Source organism: Phaenicophaeus curvirostris, chromosome 8 (genome assembly GCF_032191515.1).
Source record: "Phaenicophaeus curvirostris isolate KB17595 chromosome 8, BPBGC_Pcur_1.0, whole genome shotgun sequence".
Taxonomy (NCBI): Eukaryota; Metazoa; Chordata; class Aves; order Cuculiformes; family Cuculidae; genus Phaenicophaeus; species Phaenicophaeus curvirostris.
The window spans coordinates 2652538-2673306 of record NC_091399.1 but is presented as its reverse complement, the minus strand read 5'-3'; the positions used below and the strand labels follow the sequence as shown (position 1 = coordinate 2673306).

At 44.3% G+C, this 20769-nt stretch overlaps 1 pseudogene; it reads right to left on the bottom strand.

Moving 5' to 3' along the window:
* Positions 1-471: 471 nt before the first annotated feature.
* Positions 472-20769, bottom strand: part of LOC138723254 (serine/threonine-protein kinase TNNI3K-like) — an 81571-nt pseudogene continuing 61273 nt past the window's right edge.

The following is a 20769-nucleotide window of genomic DNA, read 5'->3' as shown; positions in this document are numbered from 1 at the left end:
TTTATTTTCAGCAAGCAGGAAAGCTTCCACAGATCAGGGCTCTGAAGAGCTGTAGCCATGGGCTGCTGTGCTGGGGAGCTGCCTGAGCCCGTGGTGCAGAAAATGAGACATGGGACACAACTGGGACTTCAGGGAACTCACAAAAGAAAGTCGAGCTATTCAGAAGCTGGGAGCAGGAACAGCTTTGCCTCCACAGCAGCCTGGATAGTGGTGGGGAGCAACAGGTTGCTCCTCTTCTTGATGTATCTGGGCTGGCAGCTGTCTGGCACCCACCAGTCAGGAGGTGCCGATAGCCCCACGCCTTCGTGCTGTCCAAGGTAGCAGCACCTTGCCTCAGAGCTCTGAAACTATAATAGATGCATTTTAATTTCATCTCATCATATTATTAATGCTCCAGATGTAAGTGCAGCATTCCTTGTGGACATCCGCTTTGTTAAAGAACATATGCGCACCGCCAAAAAACCCCACACCCTCAAGCAGGAAAGCAGAGAAAGGTGCTAGAGCAGAAGATATAACAGATATATATTTGCCGTGAATGAATAAAGCTGTTCAGTTTAGGAACACTTGGTGTTACACAGGGTGCCCAGGAGCCAGGATTATTGAAGAGAACTGTTACTTCTGGTTGGTGGCAAGTCTCTCCGCAGGTGGAGGGCTGAGGCTTTCAGCTGCTTTCTTCAAAGCTGCCACTGCTGCTGCAGGAATGGAATCTCATGGTACTCATGGGATCTGACACGTAGCCTGCAAGATGCAGAGAGAAGTTTATGTGTGGCTCCACGTAACAGTGATTCCTCCTCACACTTTCCTGCACTGAGAATGTCAATGAAATAATGGGCACATAATTTTGAGATAAATAGGCACAGATCATGCTGATACCTTGTTACTGTCTGCAGATTTCCATCACCTGCTGAGAGAAAATTTCAATTGCAAGCAAATAGACCCTGTCCTTCATGCAGTGAACTCATAAGGACAAGTGCAAAGCAACTTTGGTGGCTGAAATAAAAACATGAAGCTCAATGTTTTAATAACACAGTGGAAGTTTGCCATTAAAAGAAATACCTTTATACCCTTTCAGCTAGAGCTTCAAAGAGCTCGAAATAAATAGTCTGATAAGTGTCCTTAAAATATTTTGAATCTTAACGCTACAAAACAGAAAGCAGCTGCTCTTGCCAGCGCTGTATTTGGAATGAGCTGCTCCAACAATGCCAAAGAAACCATTTTTCCCTTTACACAGTGTCATCAATCTCATGTTTCACATTTTACTGTACAAGCATTAAAAATCCACAAGCGCCAACTCAAATATCTTGATAACTGGACATTGTACAGAGATATTCAGATGCTTGGGAAACAAGAGAACAGAGAAGCTAGAACAGAAAAACTTTCTGGGTCACAAGGTGGGGCTGGAGAAGGGTTAGAAAACATTGGTAAGGCTCCTGCATGCCAAATTCCTGCTGCCAAACAGAAAAGACACATAGCCACACAAAATTAAGACTCTGGTAATTACAGCAGAACTGGCCATGGCATCCCTAAACTGTGATCAAGCAACCTTGGTTTATCTCCTAATCATGACACACTATGCTTTGAAGTGTGGCAGAAATCTCACGTATGTACTAGATGTCCCGTGCCTCAATGTTCTTGCCCATGCTGGATGTGCCCTGAATATTGGGAGGTGAAGGCAGCATGTGTCATCGCTGAAGCCAAAGCTGTGGGGCAGCACTGTGTACATGAGGAACGACAGTCTGTGCCATCACAAGAGCAGGACATATGTTTGAGCTATGATGACAATACTTTGCACTGTGCCATGGTACATGGGTCACACTGGGTGGGAGACCATCCATTGCTCCCCTGCCACTTCCATTTGCCTTCCTGCTGCCACACGGTGGGGAACCTTCTCTTTAATACATGCTTTCATGTGTCCAGCCCCCTTGACCACATCCTGTGTGGATTTTTCCCCCCTTGCAGTGCCTGAGAGTTTCCTATCAGTCAGAATCAAGAGCGTGGGGATGCTTGGCTTGGATCCCAGGGTTCCTGTCTTCCCTGCCAAGGAAGACAGGTGCCCTTTCCCGGTGCCAAGAGGGATGATGCTGTGTTACGCCACAGCCTGGGATTGCCCTGTTGCACAACTACTCAGTGAGTACAGACACTTCCCTGCCTGCAGGACAGCCTCTGTGCCACAAGCCTTGCCAGGGCCTTCTCTGCAGCCAGGAAACTCTGGTAACTGTTGCAGCAGCATGATGAGCTCATCTGCCAGCATCTGAGAGGTGCAGTGAGCAAGGCGGAGAGTAAAGTAAAAATTAAACTCTGTGTTTACATCAGTCTTAGATTTTAGAGGATAAACAGTTTTCTTTGGGCAGCGTGCATCTGCCCTATGTGATTTCACTGCTTGCCTGGCACTGTTTTAACTCACGATTTGTGATGCTTCCCATGAAGAGCAGGTGCTTTGCTTTCTCTGAAGTCATGGCTGTGTTTACTTGTGGAATTTCTATTTTCAGATACACTTAATGAAGAAAATTGTTTACTATCACGAAGGCTCTTGCAGAAACAGAAGCAGAGTGCTTAGGGGTCTTTTACTGAGAAAGAAAAAAAGTGAATGTGTTCTCTACTGTTTACGGACTGCAAGTGCAAACGAGGATAATGGAAAACATTGCGCAAAACGCAAATAGAGGAAAAAAGATAAAAATGGACATGAATGGGGAAAGACAGCTGTGAAATCAGTTTATGTGGCATAAATAATGGGTGCAAATATTTGCAGTCATTAGATCAGGCACTCTCATAAAAAGGGGCTCAGAGTTTTGTCTTCTGATGTGCTGCTCTGCATGGCACTGGCTTGATCACTCTAACAAGATCTCGAAGACTGGGATGTAGTCAGAGCAAGTGATGGCTGGGCGGCAGAGTACTGTCGTGGGCCTCCAAAGCAGCTGAGGCTGGTCTTGGCAACAAGGTATGGTGATTCAGCTGCTTCTTGAGTTATTAATACATATCCTAGAGACACTGTAGGACCCAACTTTGAGATGCATAAGCCTGCTTAAATGGAGCATGTGGCAAGGAGTGGCTTTTCATTCCTGCTGTGTTTAGCAGGCAGGATCTCCACTTTCCTCTGTACCAGTCTGCATTTTTCCATTGTTAGCTGAGTTAGCACAAGGCTCAGCTTGACCACCTCTTGGCTGTGATCAAGCTATGCTGCACCACAGGTCTGCTATCCTGACCTGGAACGTGGAAATCTGGCTGGGGCCACCTTCCTTCCCGTGGACATGCTTTGGTTCCCTTTTATGGAAACTATGATTCAAAGAACAGGTACATTTGAAAATACATCTCGAGGTTCCATGAGTGGAGTCTGAAATCACTTCTTAAACGCAGCCATGGAGAGTCTTTTCTCCACTTCATTCCCTTGTGTCCCTTTTAAATACAGACCTGAGGAACCCTCTCCAGTTTTGCCTGGATGGTCCTACTTTATGAGTTCACTAAATATTTCTGATTTGTTCTTGTTTTCTTCCTCCTCAAGCTTTCTAGTTTCCGGGTACCTGATAAAAGTTGTGTCCCAAGGGAATCCACATACAGCAAATAATAACAAAATTTTTGTTCTTTTTTCAGCTTTGAATGTTGTTGCCTCACTACTTGTTATGACAGCAACGCTGATGTTAGTGTTGTACTCGGTAAATATTTGCATGACCGGGTTTTCTTTTTTTCCTCACCCAATGTGCTCAGTTTAGAGGAGGGGAGGGAGTGTAAGAGTCATGCTGAGGGCTGTGAAAAGTGGCAAAGATCACGAGCTTCTGAGATATGCCTCAGGCAGAACAGAATACTGTGTTTTCCTGGTGAGAAAACAGGTAGGAAAGTGTCAGAAAAGAGAGCAGGTGCCAGGAGTGGGGTCAGAAAGCCCCAGGGCAGGGGACAGCAACACCGTAAAGTCAATGGATCCATTCAACACAGTTGCCATTTGAACATGCATAAAAATGTCTGTGAGCATAAAGCATACAGAAGAAAACCCGATGTTTTCCTCGTGCATACTTAGCAAGTGTGCCTCACAGAAACAAACTTAACGTAGCATGGAACACCTCTGCTCTCAGCAGAGAGACCTTCCTGTTGGGCATTGACCAGCAGTGACTGTGGTGTATGCCTCTACTTAGGAGTCCATGTTGTCTGTCAGAACCCAGTCTCACTCCTTGGTACAGAAGATGTTGATACGGTGCTCTGTCATGTCAGCCTCATGGCTCCTGCCAGTTTTGTTTGCCTCCTTTTGTCATCACATCTCCAAGTCTGATATAAACATTTATGAAAACCCCTCTACCTAGCATTCAGAGCAGAAATGACTGGCACAAGCAGTGCCAAAGCCTTGATTCCTGCCTGCTCGCTGGTGCTTTTGTTAGAGTGTGTCAGAATTATGGAATCACAGAATCATTTAGGTTGGAAAAGGCCTTTAAGATCATTAAGTCCAACTGTAAACCTAACACTGGCATCTCCACCACTAAACCATGTCCCTAAGAGCCACATCAACACGTCACCTCCAGGGGTGGTGAATTTGGGTTTGCATCTGCTGTGTCCAGGTGTACTGCTGTGCTCTGGGATAGTGATCCCTCTAGCAATGGTTTCAGAAAACATCTCTTGGATTTTCACACTTGTACTGGGTGGGGGGAAGGAGATCTAGGATATCTGCGTGGCTCTGGGCAAATGGTGTTAGCACAGTCTGTGGTGCTGCCACCAGGCAAAGATGATGATGTGTGCTGTGCTGTTGTTTGTTCAGCAAACACAGCAGCCTCTGTGACTAGCCCTGGTCACATGTCAGGGCTGAAATGCGGAGGTGACATGGCCCTGGAGCAGCTGAGGACATTCGGGCAAAGAGATCAGCTGGTACTGGCAGCAGGAGCAGCACCGTGGGACAGCAGCGGGAGGCTTTCCAAAAATCACATGCTCAGCAGGTGTAGTCCCACTGTAGTATTGTGGCCTGGAAGGTGAATGAGCTGGGGTATGCTTCTGCTTCACGCCTTCAGATAAAGCCTGTAACACCCTGACAAGCACATACTGAAAGTGGCTTCATGCCAGCCACCAGGTCCTTCTAGGATGCATCAGCTGAGTCTGGTACAAGCAAAGATTGGCATGAAGGTTAGATTGAGAGTCTGCATTTACTCACCATTTTTGTCAATTGGTGGGTACTGGAAGTTTCTTCTCATATCATCCAAAGACGGACCCTGAGAAGGGTGTTGGCCAGTGCTGCAAATGAAATCGGAGGTGTCAGTTTAGATAAGACTGATAAAGGTCACATCTCCAGACCATGAGACCTTTTTCCACAGAATTGGAAGGAAAAGGCAGCAACATGAAATGTATCAACCTGATGCCCAGCCATTGGCATTTGCAGTAAACAAAAGCCAAGAAAAAGTCGTGAAGCGAGAACATGAATCGCATGCTCACATTTCATCCATTCTCAAAGTAGCTTCCCTCAAACACACTGTTTGGGGCTTCACAATTATCTGTACATTACTATTTTAGAAGCGACTCTAGGCATCAATCTAGGATCATTGTAATTTATTTGGTGCATCAATGCTAACAGATTCCCACAAATTAGTTTCACTGGGAAAGAATAGTACTGAATTTTCTTCCCATCATTGACCAAAACCATTGTCCTGCCAACACATTGTTTATTCCTGATCCTAAGGAGCTATCACGTACAGGACTGCCCTCTGCCAGCCCTTCTCAGATTACTGATGGACCGAAACCAAGCGCACACAAACCCAAGAAGCCCAAATTGTTCTTCTTTAGTCCTTAGTCCATTTATTTCCAATGAGCTGTTAAAAGGACAAGGCAATGGTTACAGTGATGCTGCCAACAGCACAGGGAAGCCGTGCAGCCCATAGAGGTGCTTCAGGACAGTTTTGATACGAAGGAGAGCTCAGATCTATCAGACCGTATCTGATACTTGAGTGGAGGACTGAAAAAGACCTTCTGGATTTAAATACTTCATGAGAATAACAGCTCAGTGCTGCTCTTTAAAAAGAGGTTCTTTCCTTTGGCCTACCTTCGTGGAGTGTGCATGAGAAGGCTTTTAATTGAAAATACCACTTGCCACAGTTCTCAGGCTTTGACACTTTTTATGGTCCAAGTAGAAGGCACAGTACTAAATAGAACTTTATATCAACTTAATTAGATGCTGTGGATATATATAACTCCCCCAAAGGTCTGTTACCACTAGACTATCTAAACTTAATGGGTGTATTCATGGCTTCTGGCTTTTATTGAGGAGAGACTAAGGCAGCCTTTTCGTTGTCTGTCTGTGCAGGTTTGGGAGGATATAGGACTAGGTTTACTGAATTACACTACTGCAAAGTGACATGCTATCAGCTTCACTTACTCTTCAAGTTTTTTTCTCTGGAAAAACTGATCAATCTAGCTTTTCAACCTGTAAAGTGAAGTCATGAAGTGGAAAGGGCAGTTCAGTGAATTGTCCATGCAGCAGAACATGAAACATTGATACCAGCTGACAACAGCAGGACACAGACTGGTTGTTTCAGGCTCTCTTGGGACACAATTATTACTCTACCACCGATGCAAGAGCTGGGAGGCACAGGATAGGTCTGTGCCACTGAATTTCCCAGCTTCTTTAAGACACATCTTTAAGAAGGATGGATGGATTCATGTTCCCTATAGAGATGCTGCTTGTCGATGCCTGGACAGACAGTATGACGTGTGGGAGGAGGTAGGAGAGCTGCCTGGCAGGCTGGAGATAGTTTAATGTGGATCAGGCATATCCTGAAGGAGCAGGCAAAGCTTCCTCCAGCTCAGCTGATGCCTCTGGAATATTGTTTCTACCCACCTTTCACTATCCCACCCACCTCCACAATGCTCCTGACTTCCCTCTCACTGGACCACTCACCTCTTTCCCTAATCCTTTCTGCTGTTACTCCTCTGCATTGCAGGGCTTCTCCACCACCCATCCACATATCCACTCCCCTGACCTCTTGCCCACCTTTCTGGAAATGGAAAGCCCTTTGAGGATTGACCTGCAATGGTATGGATCATGTATACATTTACTGTACCACTTGCATTATTGAAGGTCATCCATTATTAAGGACAAGAAGCACTTCTTCAGGCAGAGGAAAATAATAAGGTCTATTTTGTGAAAACACTATATAGTCAGAGACTGAAGCAATAAAACAGTGAATGACTGTCCTCTCGGATAGGCAGTCATCGGTCTGCTGTTTCACATGATAAAACAGTGGTACTGCATATAGAGCTCATACACAGTAGGACTTGACTGTCTGCTATTTTTATGTTACTCATAGTAAAAAATGAAAATTCTTAGCTGTTTTCTTGGCAGTTGGATGGCTCACACAGCATTCAGATAATCCAAATGCCATGTGCTACAGCAGTTACAGGAGAGGACAAGACTGCAGAAGTGCTTTTCTTCGCTGGCTCTGGCAGTGGATCAGCCCCAGGGTGTGTTTCTGCTGCTAGCTTCCCATGCAGCCACATCCCCCAGCTGGCCACAATCCCTGCTGCAGGGGCTTTCTGTTGGTGGCACATGAGCTATGCAGTCTTGGGGAGGACTCTTTCTGTCCCTTTCCGAGTCATGCTCTCCTTAGCCCTACCATGACTGGTACATACCTCTGCGACCAGACAGCATAAGCTCGTGCATTCAAGGCATATTCCAACTCAAACCGACTACGCAGTGCTGCAACGTGGCTACGGCCAGGACCTCCTCGTGCAACAAGACAGTCTGAAGATGAAGAGGGAGACAGAGAACCACTGCTGTTGCTGGAAGCTGGAGACATTAACTAGATTTTAAAAAAAAGGCACTGTTATTACATAGAATTATAGAATGGTTTGAGTTGGAAGAGATTGAGAAGATCATCCAGTTCCAGCGTCACTGCCATGTCCAGGGACACCACCCATTAGATCAGGCTGCCCAAGGCCCCATCCAGCCTGGCCTTGAACACCTCCAGGGATGGGACAGCCACAGCTTCCCTGGGAACCTGTGCCAGCACCTCACCACTCTCAATGTGAAGAATTTCTTCTTAAAGTCTGTCTTCCCCCCTCCAAATTAAAGCCGTTCCCCCTCGGCCTATCACTACATGCCCTTGTAAAATGTCCCTCCCTATCTTTCTTGTATGTCTCCTTTAGGTACTGGAAGGCTATTATATGGTGTCTTCGGAGCCTTCTCTACTCGAGGCTGAACAACCCCAGTTCTCTCAGCCTGTCCTCATAGCAGAGGTGCTCCAGCCCTCTGATCATCTTTGAAGCCCTCCTCTGGACTTGTTCCAGCAGTTCCATATCCTTCTTATATTGGGGATTCCAGAACTAGACACAGTACTCCAAGTGGGGTCTCACAAGAGTGCAATAGAGGGCAGAATCACCTCCCTTGGCCTACTGGCCACACTTCTTTTGATGTGGCCCAGGATATGATTGGCCTTCTGGGCTGTGAGCGTGCATAGACACCTCATGTCGAGCTCCTCATTCAGTGTATACCTCTGAGTAGCTCCTGATGCTCCCAGCAACATCTCGTCCTTGCCTCCCATATAAACCTTATTGACTACATGCCTTATAAACATAATGCATTGGCTAATAATAGGACAAAGCAGCACAAGCAGCTTGCAGGCTCCAAAGCCACTGCTTTCCTCAGCTGCTGCTGCTCTCCTCACTTGTAGTCCCAGCCACACAGCACACACGCAGACACTGCAGTGTCTTACCTCAATATTGCACAGACATTCTTCTAGTTTGGTGACTACTTCTGAAAATTCTGGTCTTCCCTGTGAACACAACAGGAAAGGCACAGCTGTGTTAATAACAGAAGTGGGGCATATCTGCAGTGATTAAACTGACTCACAGGTAGGCGATGAGTCACAGCTCCCCTCCATTTCCCTTTCTCTGAATTTCATAGCATTGCCTTCAGTTTGCTTGGGAATCTGATGGGAATTGCAAGTTCAGTACTAGGCTACAAAACTAAAACTTGTGCATATAACAACTCTAACTGCATTTTTATTCTCTTCTGTAACAATTAGAATTTAGCCAATAATGAGTAGACCATGAGAATACAAAAATGCTAACAATAAATTATTGGCTCTACTTATACATCATATAATCTTCCTCTTTTCCCATGAAGAAGACTTTGAGCACAGCAAGAGCTATGAAGAGCAGTGGACAAGCTCCTGACCGACACTTGCACTTACAACTGCCCTCCTCCTTCTCTTGTGGGTGTACTGGCATCGCTCCATGGGCACCGCTCTACGCGCTGTTCCCCCAGGTTGCTCAACCCATTCCCGGACATGTCTCCAACTCTGTGAGCTTTATGTGGCACAAGGGTTTGTGGAGGCCATGCCAGGGACAGGATCAGGTATCTGAGGGGAATAGTAAATAAATCTCCTTCTTACTATTTCTGGTCAATGTTCTGTTGCAGTTTAGAACACGGCCTTCCCAGGGAAATCTGGGCTTAATGAAAGCATTTCACACAATAGTATTTGACAGAGAGGTACTGTAAATAGCTTAATTAAATAACTGTTAAACAAGCTCCTCATTACCATTGCCACATCATCCTTAACAAAATTGCTCACAAGAGGTAGGCATATTTTAAGAGCTTTAGGACAAAGTCCTGCAGCCCTCACGTCTACAGGTGACAGCAAAGAGATAATATACACAAATAAGACTTCAGGTTTTAGCCCTCTGTGAGAAAGTATAGCAACACAATGGGTGTTAAATTCTTTTCTTTATCAAAATGATAAGAAAGAAAATAATCAGTCCATTTTAAGTTCCATAGACTTGTCCTTGTCTGCAGTTACACTGGAAAAGGAGAGAGGAAAGGATGTTTACTGGTGTCATCAGCAGTGTCCTGCATGATATATTCTCCCTGTGGTTGTGGCTGAAGGCAGTGAGACAGTCCACATTCCTCTGCTGCCCCGGCCAGCATATCTCTGGTGGAGCTGCAGTGTTGCTTCTTGTGTGTCCCTGCAGGCCAGCTGTGGTGGGCTGGCTGGTGAAGAAGAGCTGTGATGAGCTGGGCTGCAGAAACCCGGGGCACAGACCTCAGCCCATTCGTCCTAACTTTTCCTACTGGCCTTTCTGCGAAGGATGAGCTGTCAGAGAGGGGAATTTCACCAACATTTGACAGTCCCCTGGATGCTTCCCTTCTCAGCTGGTCTATAAAGCCTTCTGCTCTTCTGACTGCTTTAATCTTTCTGCTGCACAATGCCAACAGCCACATTGAAATGCTCCACTTGAAAAAGCCCCTTGGAAAGACACTGTTCCCACAAGAATCTCAGGCTCCAGGAAGCACCGCTCCAAGTAACTTATGCCTAGGGAAACACTGGGGAAAATTACCATGGCAAAACCCATCCTCTGAACAGAGTCCTTCACAGGAACAAGGAGTCCTCAGAGTTGGCCCTTCTTTAGCTGAGTGAAGACCAGTGGAAAGAAGGGAGATCTCACCAAGTGACTGGACAGAAACTCAGAAACTTTTTTTGTGAGATGATTTCAGTAGTTCCTTTTATAAAGAACTATGTTACAGAGCAGTATATGAGCACATTAGAGTATCCCTGAGCTCTAGTCTATAAAATATTCAAGAAATGCTGCATTTATTGCACGTGATAAGCTCTATCACCTTCAATGGAACTTGATCAGAGCCCATCAGAGCCCATGGAAGAACTGACTGTAACATAAGAGTTGTACTTAATAAAAGTAAAACAATGTTTATTTACTATATGGAACTAAGCCCCAGGTACTCTAAAGCTTACAAATGAAAACAGCTACTGCAAAACTCTGCATAAGAGACACTATCTAATTTTCTGGTTGTCAGTATGCCTTTGGAAGCAACTGCTGCCAAAAGTTTCTGGAAAGCAGATGTTCTAGTACCTGATAAATCATAAGAATGACATGACAGATGGGAGCTAGTTTTCAGTTGGGATGATCCTTGAATGAAATTAAAGGCAAAGAAAAGATACATTTTCACATTCGGAATCATTTCATAGACATCCAGTAAAATCCATGCAGATATGCTCCATTTTCTATCACTCTGTATTTTTTTTTTTTTTTTCAGTTTTTACTGGGTCTCAGCAAGGATTCACAGGTCAGAAGGTTTGCTCAATTTAAAAAAATAGCATACGGTCCATCCTCTTGAATGGTATGCCCAGGAGCCATCACTGTGTTGAGGGTTATTATAGACACCAGAGAGCTAAGAGAGACGCTGAAAGAACTGATCATTAATCTCTTTGATGAATTTACATCAGTACTGCAGATTTGTGTTGGTGGTTTGGGTAGGCTGTTGGTTGCACAACAAACCTTCCATGATGAGAGGGTGATAACACTACTTTATTTTTCTCTATGCAGTGGCCCTCCAGAGACTATTCCAAGGCTCCCAAAAATAACTCAAAACCTTTGTTACCAAGAATGGTAACAAAACACCTTTAATACAGATCATTTTAAAAAGTTTTAGCCCACATCCTGTGTAAAGTTCAATCCATCCACTGGCTGGTTGAACTATCAATTGCCTTATGATTCTGACACACAATTCTAAAACATCAGCAAGATTAAATGATGTTGGGCTGATACTGATGAGAAAGACGGTGCATTAGGATTCGGAAAAGATTTTTTTTCATTTGGGCTAAATGAGCTGTAGAAATGCTAACAAGAGACAGTGACTATATTCATTACATAGCGCTCACTTAAGTCAACATTTTAATATGACATCTTATTAATAAATTTAAACAGAATTCAAGTTACACGCTGATGATTATTAGCAGCTACTTTATAGCTACATGGAAAACAAATCAAACATCCCCACCTCCCACATTAGCTCATAAGTGCAAAGACAAGAGCATATTCAAGAATCCAGGAAACACTAATAACAACAAATAAATTAGCTACACCCTGTGCTGCAAATATACTTTATCCATTATTCACTGTTCTCACCTTGATATACGTACATGATGAGTAAGGAGCACAGTAAGGGGCAAAGCTCACCAAAAGTGGCAAATCATTCACCAAAGTCACACAAACCTCCCCCGTATGCTGTCTTGGTGGAACACCAAGCATGTGCTTTAGTTCACTAAACCAGGTAAGAAAGCTCTTGGGTATCCAGGACAAGGACAGGTTTAGGCACATAATCTGTCTTCCTAAGCTAGTCCAAACCGAAAAGGGACTCCAGGGCACAAATCCAGGACACTGTTTCTGGTAGGATATTCAAAGTCAGAGTACCTGGTTCAGTAATACAAAGCTTTAATACGAAACAAGGCCTCCCGTAACACCAGAAAACTACACAGGCTCCAAAATCTGCTCCCATTCATCAGAACAGAAGCTTCCACATTGTTCAGTTAAAACCTTGAATTCCAGAATAGTACCAATAAATCAACCGACTAGGCCAAAGTTTCCAAACCTGAAGTCTATCCCTGTAATGCATCTTCTAAAGCAGCTAACCCACTTTGTGGAACATTTTCCAAGCGAATTGAATTCCCGACCTCTGGAGTATGCTACTTGACTTTTCAGGCAGTTTGGAGCCATGTGCAAAAACAGTCATGCAACTGCTGCAGTGGCAGATTTAGAGATGGCTTCATAGAGCACACAGAACCTCTTGCCTGGCTGAGAAGCATGCCTGCTCAGGAGCATATAAAGGACCTTCCCATCTCTATAGTCACCTGTGTGAGAAATGCTTCATAGAGATGATATTCATCTGGCTGCTTTCTATTTTCTGTCACCAAGGAACACTGTCAAAGCATGGAAGTTATGAACAAACCCCGAATTCTTGTGTTCCCAGGAGCTAGAGGAGCATAATGAGGCTCCCGTGATCCAAGAGGAGGTGGTCAGAGCTTTGCTAGCCCGACTGGACAGCTACAAGTCTATGGGGCCGGACGGGATTCACCCTAGGGTACTGAAGGAGCTGGCGGATATGCTGGCCAAACCCCTTTCCATCATCTTCCAACAGTCCTGGAAGACTGGGGAAGTCCCACTGGACTGGAGGCTGGCTGATGTTGTGCCCATCTACAAAAAGGGCCGCAGGGAGGACCCAGGAAACTATAGGCCTGTCAGTCTGACCTCAGTGCCAGGGAAAGTCATGGAGCAGGTGATCTTGAGTGCTCTCATGAGGCACATGCAAGAGAACCGGGTGATCAGGCCCAGTCAACATGGGTTCACAAAAGGCAGGTCTTGCCAGACTAACCTGATCGCCTTCTATGACAAAGTGACTCGGCTGCTGGATGAGGGAAAGGCTGTGGATGTGGTCTTCCTGGACTTCAGCAAAGCCTTTGACACAGTTTCTCACAGCGTTCTGCTTGAGAAACTGTCATCCTCTGGCCTGGACAGGCGCACACTCTCCTGGGTGGAAAACTGGTTGGCTGGCCGGGCCCAGAGAGTGGTGGGAAATGGTGTGAAATCCAGCTGGAGGCCAGTGACAAGTGGGGTCCCCCAGGGCTCAGTGCTGGGTCCAGCCCTGTTCAATGTCTTCATCAATGATCTGGATGAAGGCATCGAGTGCACCCTTAGCAAGTTTGCGGATGACACTAAGCTGGGTGGAAGTGTCGATCTGCTGGAGGGTCGGGAGGCTCTGCAAAGGGATCTGAACAGGCTGGACTGCTGGGCTGAGTCCAATGGCATGAGGTTTAACAAGGCCAAATGCTGGGTCCTGCACTTGGGGCACAACAACCCTATGCAGTGCTACAGACTAGGAGAAGTCTGTCTAGAAAGCTGTCTGGAGGAGAGGGACCTGGGTGTGTTGGTTGACAACCGACTGAATATGAGCCAGCAGTGTGCCCAGGTGGCCAAGAAGGCCAATGGCATCTTGGCTTGTATCAGAAACGGCGTGACCAGCAGGTCCAGGGAGGTTATCCTCCCTCTGTACTCGGCACTGGTGAGACTGCTCCTCGAATCCTGTGTTCAGTTCTGGGCCCCTCACCATAAGAAGGATGTTGAGGCTCTGGAACGAGTCCAGAGAAGAGCAATAAAGCTGGTGAAGGGGCTGGAGAACAGGCCTTATGAGGAGCGGCTGAGAGAGCTGGGGTTGTTTAGCCTGGAGAAGAGGAGTCTGAGGGGAGACCTCATTGCTCTCTACAACTACCTGAAAGGAGGTTGTAGAGAGGAGGGTGCTGGCCTCTTCTTCCAAGTGACAGGGGACAGGACAAGAGGGAATGGCCTCAAGCTCCGCCAGGGGAGGTTTAGGCTAGACGTTAGGAAAAAATTCTTTACAGAAAGGGTCATTGGGCACTGGAACAGGCTGCCCAGGGAGGTGGTTGAGTCACCTTCCCTGGAGGTGTTTAAGGCACGGGTGGATGAGGTGCTGAGGGATATGGTTTAGTGTTTGATGGGAACGGTTGGACTCGATGATCCGGTGGGTCTCTTCCAACCTGGTTATTCTGTGATTCTGTGATTCTTTGACTGCCAGAGCAGTAAGATTATTAGTGAGACAGCCTTGACTCATCTCAACTAGCACAAGTGCCCACATACATATCTATTGCTGCATTTTCATGTGCAAATAGACAGGTCTGTATCTAATCCACCCAGTCAGGAGATACAGCTGGCACATAACATCTAGAAATAGCTGGTTGTCAAACCTACTTTGGAAGCTTTGACCCTCAATATAAGGAAAGAGCTATATAGACCAGTTAGGAGAAAGTCACTGGTGTCCCTTACCTTGGATCATGTCAAGCACCATTAAACCTGTCTATGGCCCTGAAGGCTATCAGTGTGAGGATGATGGTGGTTGTGCAATCTTGCCTTAGTTAGTTCACGTTCTCTCTAAAGCAGACGTAGCAACAAACTGCAAAAGCCCACATCAAACAATCTTTCATTAACCACCATTTTTTAACAGCACAAGAGGACAGTTGTGCACTGTATTTGGTTAAATGCTGTTGCTATGGAGTTCATTGGCACAATCAGACTGACTTGTCTGGTCCTTACGAACTAGTCACAATTACAGCTCGTTAGAAAGGTGCTGCAGCAACAACTGCACTGCAATAACTCATTCTTAAACTGACTCCTGACCTGCAAACATGAGACAGTAATTGCAGCAGATGCAACACACATTTTTGATATTTGCAGTACAGTTGCTTTCTATCCTAAAGAAGAGTTAATTAATTGTAACACATATCTGAGGATTGTCTTTATCAGCACTAATCAGAGCTCCACATGAAAATTCCCAGGATATCAGCTAGGAAAGGAATATTCATTGTTCTTACTATTTAAAGACTCTGAAAATTGGATTCCATATCATGCAGTGGGAAAATCAGAATAGTAGGAAGACTCATAAAGAGTTTAGGGAGCTGGAATCAGAGGCCCATTTTAAGATCAGCGGTGACATTGCTGATGGGAATGAACCACTCTGAGCAATCTATGCATGTGGAATGCATACGTTATTGGCTCGTGCCTTGCCTGCCTTGAAGTTTTATTGCTTTCTTACTTCCCTAAGCAATGAAAAATGCATCCCAAACCAGCAGCAATAATAATAATAATAAATGTAGTAATTTTGAAATATAATAGAACAGATGGCTTTCAGTTTTTTGAACAAATATGTCATGTCATGGCATAGGAAAAAAAAAAAAAGTCTGGTAATTAGATGCACAGGAGAAACAGGAGAATTACATGATGATTCTGAAAAGCCATCAAGTGCCTGGATGAAACAGGAGGCTGGTGGAGGGCTGGGAGGCAGAGATGATGGTAGTGAGCTGGGCAATGCACGTGGACAGGCCAACAGAACTGGGCACTGACAGAGAGAATGCAGTTCAGAGTGGAGAGAGGGAGCCACTGGGCATCACCATTAACTCCCAGACTCTCTTTCTGTCCTAAGTGACAGCGGACAGGACAAGGGGGAATGGCCTCAAGCTACACCAGGGGAGGTTCAGACTAGATATCAGAATGAAATTTTTCACAGAAAGGGTCATCAGGCTGCCCAGGGAGGTGGTAGAGTCACCATCCCTGGAGGTATTTAAAAGACAGGTAGATGAGGTGCTTAGGGACACAGTTTAGTGGCAGATAGGAATCATTGGACTCAATGATCCAAGAGGTCTTTTCCAAACTGGTGATTTTGTGATTCTACGAAATTTCAGCATTTTTGCCACCTGAGGCTGGCAAGGAAGAGTGTGGTTGTCACTGCCAACCTTTCTCATCTTCCCGTACTTCCCATAGTATCCTCATCACAGAACTTCCCTTATCATTGGTTGGAGTCTTGCCATGTATTCACGAAGTCTTACGCTGGGAGTTGGCTACACCATTATCAATCACTGCTATTGGCAGGTTTCAAGGGGAAATGCAAAAATTGGTGTCACCTCTGGAACTGTTAATGCTTTCATAGGTGATTATCCAAGAGACCCTCCACATGCACATGAGCTGATGTCCTACATTCTCCAGGCAACAGCTGGAATGGCCTTGCTACAGAGAGGTCCTGTAAGTGACCCCTCATCTGTCTCTGCAGACACTGAGGGCAGAGCCAGAGGACACCAGAATGTGATTTCTGCAAAGCAGAAGGGGAAAGATTTACAGCTGAATCTATTTGTTCTTTTTTAGTACCAAAATATATTTAACACTTGATATTTAGCGAATAGCCAACATAGTGAGAGTACTCTTTGAATAAATCAATATTAAAGGAACAGGCACCTTCCTGGAATTTCAGAGAGTAAAAAGCAACGAGTAATTATTTTTTGCCCTCAATAATACAAGAGAACCACTTTCTTTGTATTGGAACAAGTGAAAAAAAAAAGATTTCCCAGCTCCAAAGTTCACAAATATGATCTTTTTAGGATGAAAGCTACATTAGGAAATGGAGATCAAGAACAAGAATACTTCTACAACTTGTAAATTGTGTTCCTATTCCTCTTTTACAGCTGCTCCTGTAAAACCTGACACCTTCAGCATCCCTTAGGGGATGCTTAGGACAAGTCAGAAGTGCTTTTAAGATGTTCTGTGCCCCAGTCAAAAGGAGCAATTCCAGGAAATTGAAAGACCCCACAGGATGAAGAAAAAGGGCTGGGGTCCTGCAGAGATGGTTTCCTTGCTTGGAGATCAGTGTGGCTTCTTGGTCAGTGCATTAACAACCTGAGCCACTGGTGAGCATTCAGCATTAGTTTTGAATGGGAGACCCAAGGTAACACACGTAGCTGTCACATCTTTTAGCTTCTTAAGGTAGTTGTGGTGTTTTATCTCCTGAAGTCCCATACAACACTTCACACTTGTCACCTACATTTCCCTCTCCCACTGTAGTGAGGGAACACTTGTTCCTGTGGGCTAACTCTCGTTTCTCTACACCTGCCAAAAGCCATCTTTGAACATGCTCTTTCATCTGACAGTTTAAAATTTTGCCTGCAGCCATATCACTGCCTGCAGTCAAATCACCCAAGGCTGAGATCCCATGTAAGCAGTCAGGCTCAGGAAGGTTCGGTATACTCCATGCTTGGACAAAAGCTGCTGAGGAAGCAAAGCAAAATGTGACAGCCCATCTTGGAGCCCAATGGTTGTTTTCTTAGCTTCAAGTATTCCTATTGCTTAGGCTAATCGTGGCTTTGCATCTGTTATTGCTACTCATGCAGCCTTTGACCTCAGAGTCTTGCTCCCTCTCTCGCTACAGACTGCAAGGTCTGTTCCAAGTTTTCAAAAGGCACAGTATTTTCTCTTTCACCTCCTAGACCATCATCATGTGTTTCCAGTGAGCTTTCTTTTGCGGATGAGACTTCCTTGTCTTTGGCTACACCAGTTTTACTAAGCCACGTGCCAGCAAATGGAACTATCAGTTCTGCAAGGCAGTGAAGAAATTTTCTGGTGGAGCAATTCTTCAAAAGAGCAGGGAAATTCTGGTCCACTATTGTGTCATTTACAATGCTAGCAGCCCTGACAGGAGGCTGAGATGCATTAGTGATAAATGCCTGATAAACTCAGCTCAATGTTAAGTGCGAAGCTCTGTAGGGTCTACATGGCCCGAATTACATGTGAACAAATTGTACTCATATGCTGTTACTCAGGATGCATTATCTGGATAAAGTCTGAGGGACTGTTGTTGGGTGATTAGCTGTAGGGACTAATGAGATCTCTGCACTGTTGCAGAATATGCCTGCAGAGCTGCCACTGCCTTGCATCTGATAGGCTGGCTGAAAAATCTTATCCAGTGTTGCAAGTGGATATGTGTGCGTTTGCTGCCTGTGAGATGATACAGCAGAAGGCTGTAATTGATTTTATTATCCACTCTCAATTTTCAGCCACTGTATGTTACAAGGAGACCACCAGAGTATTTTCAAGTTTGTATTTTCCTAACAATATGCTTATGTATGCAATTTTGCCTTTTAAATTTCCTATTTGTCACAGGAGATGTTAGTCTCTCTTGTTTAGTCTTGGCCTTTTTAACTGGAAACTTGAACAAGGTCGAGCAAATGAACTCACATCAAAAAACTCCAGATGCAGCCCAGTGTGAACATTATCTTACTATGGAATCCGCTAACCACTGCTTAGCTCAGGTAGTGAAGTTGTAGCCATATCTATTGTTGGATCTGACAAAGAAAAATGGCACTTTCTACAAGATTATAGGCTTCGTGCAATGTTAACTGCGAATAAAATGTCCATATGCCTACAGACATCACTAAGGCGTGTTCAGAAGTACACTGATCACAAAAGGAGTGGCTCAATCTCAAGCTTCAAGGGCATATTGATAGAGTTGTTCTCTCAAGAGCTTTTCAGAAACGTGCCTGTGAATGATGAAGCAGAGGCCCTGAAAGAGGATTTCTACAGACCTGCTACTAACACAAGCAATCAGAGGCAGTGGGGAGATTTACAGACTACAGCACTGCATGACCTTTCAAAGATTGATAACGGTGGATTCTTTTTAGAAGGAAAAGAAAGAACTGTAAGGTAAGAATCAGAATGAAACTCAAAACACAGAAGTAAAAATAGAGTTTGATTTTCCATCATCGTGCATTTATTGAGGACATACCTGAGTGAATCAGTGGTCATTAGCAAAATTCAGGGACATGTTATACCTCCTGTACACTGGCATATGTGGCTATAAAAATATCAAAGTATTCATGAGCAAGTCTAAGTAGGTGGTAGCCATGGATTCCTAACCTTGCAGTCAGGCTAAAATGAAAACCTATAGTGGATTATATTGGACTAATATAAGACAGGGACAGGAAAGTAGTATATTAGTACATTTCTCTGCTTATAAAAAGAAAGCAGAGGAACAGTACAAACTTCAAGATTTTCCTACTCTGTCTTCTGAAAGCTGATGGATATTTTTAATCGGCAAGAAAATTGCCTTTAAAGAGCACCCTTACACTCCTTCAAATTACTCATACATTCACAGCACTCCTGAGTATGAGAATGCTATTGATAGAGTGGCATTTGAATAACTTTAACAGCGAGAGGTTATGTTTAGAATAATACAGTACCAGAGCAGCATTCTGAAATGCTCTCTGTGGAAGGAGTCACAAAGGGGATCCTCTGCCACTTTAAGAATGAAAGCAAGAAACATACTGTGGTTTTGTAACTGTGATGGAGTAGATTTGGAAACTTCTGCCAGAGATGCAAAAGCTTTTTTTTTTTTTTGTCACTTCTCCCAAGTGACAGGGGACAGGACAAGAGGGAATGGCCTCAAGCTCTGCCAGGGGAGGTTCAAGCTGGACATTAGAAAAAAAAATTTCATGGAAAGGGTCATTGGGCACTTGAACAGGCTGCCCAGGGAGGTGGTTGAGTCACCTTCCCTGGAGGTGTTTAAAGGACAGGTGGATGAGGTGCTGAGGGGCATGGTTCAGTGACTGATAGGAATGGTTGGACTCGATGATCCAGTGTCTCTTTTCCAACCTGGTGATTCTATGAGTCTATGATTTTTAAAGTGTTTTTGAACTAATGCACTGAATGATGTTCCTTTGCATTTGAAGACAGTTTAAAAAGCAATAGTTTATGTTGGTTTAAATAAATTCTACCTAATAAAAGAATTTGGTTTGTATCACCATCTCAGAGGCAAGAGTTTCTACCATCCCACATCCTTCTTCCAATGTCTCTCTGTAGGTCTACTCTTCTGCTCCCAAGACAGGGATTGTCTTCTTTGAGCAAATCCCCCTGAAAGTCACCTTAATAAAATTGTACCAATCTTAAACCTTTCTTAAAAGTTTGTATCTTCAAAATGCTGCATTTCTATACTCCCTTCATCCCCAGTCCTGGCTCTTGATGATGTTGATATCTCTGTACTGCAGGAAGGGCTTTCAAATGCAATCGGTTAATTTTATTGGATGTTATTAAATGTGGCCATAACATCAGAGTGTCATCGTCGTAGTGGTCTAAGGTGATAATGTCTTATCATTCCTGGGTTCAGATATTACCTAAATGGTTGATGTTATGCTGCAACTAGAAAGGCTATTTTGTACCACCTAGATAAACATCCCAAACAGCTATTTAATCTATATAATAATAATAATAATAATAATAATAATAATAATCCTCATTGTGATAAATTCCATTTTGTCATTTAGAAGACATTGGGAATGACACATTTAGCAGAATGTATGAAATCCTTACAAAGGAGTTGCTTTAAAAGTATTTAACAATCAAAGCATGGCAGTCTTCATCAAAAACAGAAGGCAGCTTAAAACTCCATAAGAATAGGCATTTCATTGGAAGCCACTGCCAGAATTAAAGGAGTGTGATGTGCAAAAGATGGTACCATTTTACAGACCATAAACTGGTGATCCATGTGGATTGCCAGAAGAAGGCAAAAATGTTTCTCTGTTACCAGGAAACAGTCTTACCTGCAAACACAGAAAGTGTACTAAGTTCCAGAATTATTCTACAAGAAAAAACCACAAACCATAAAGGTGGAGAAAGGTAAGAAGA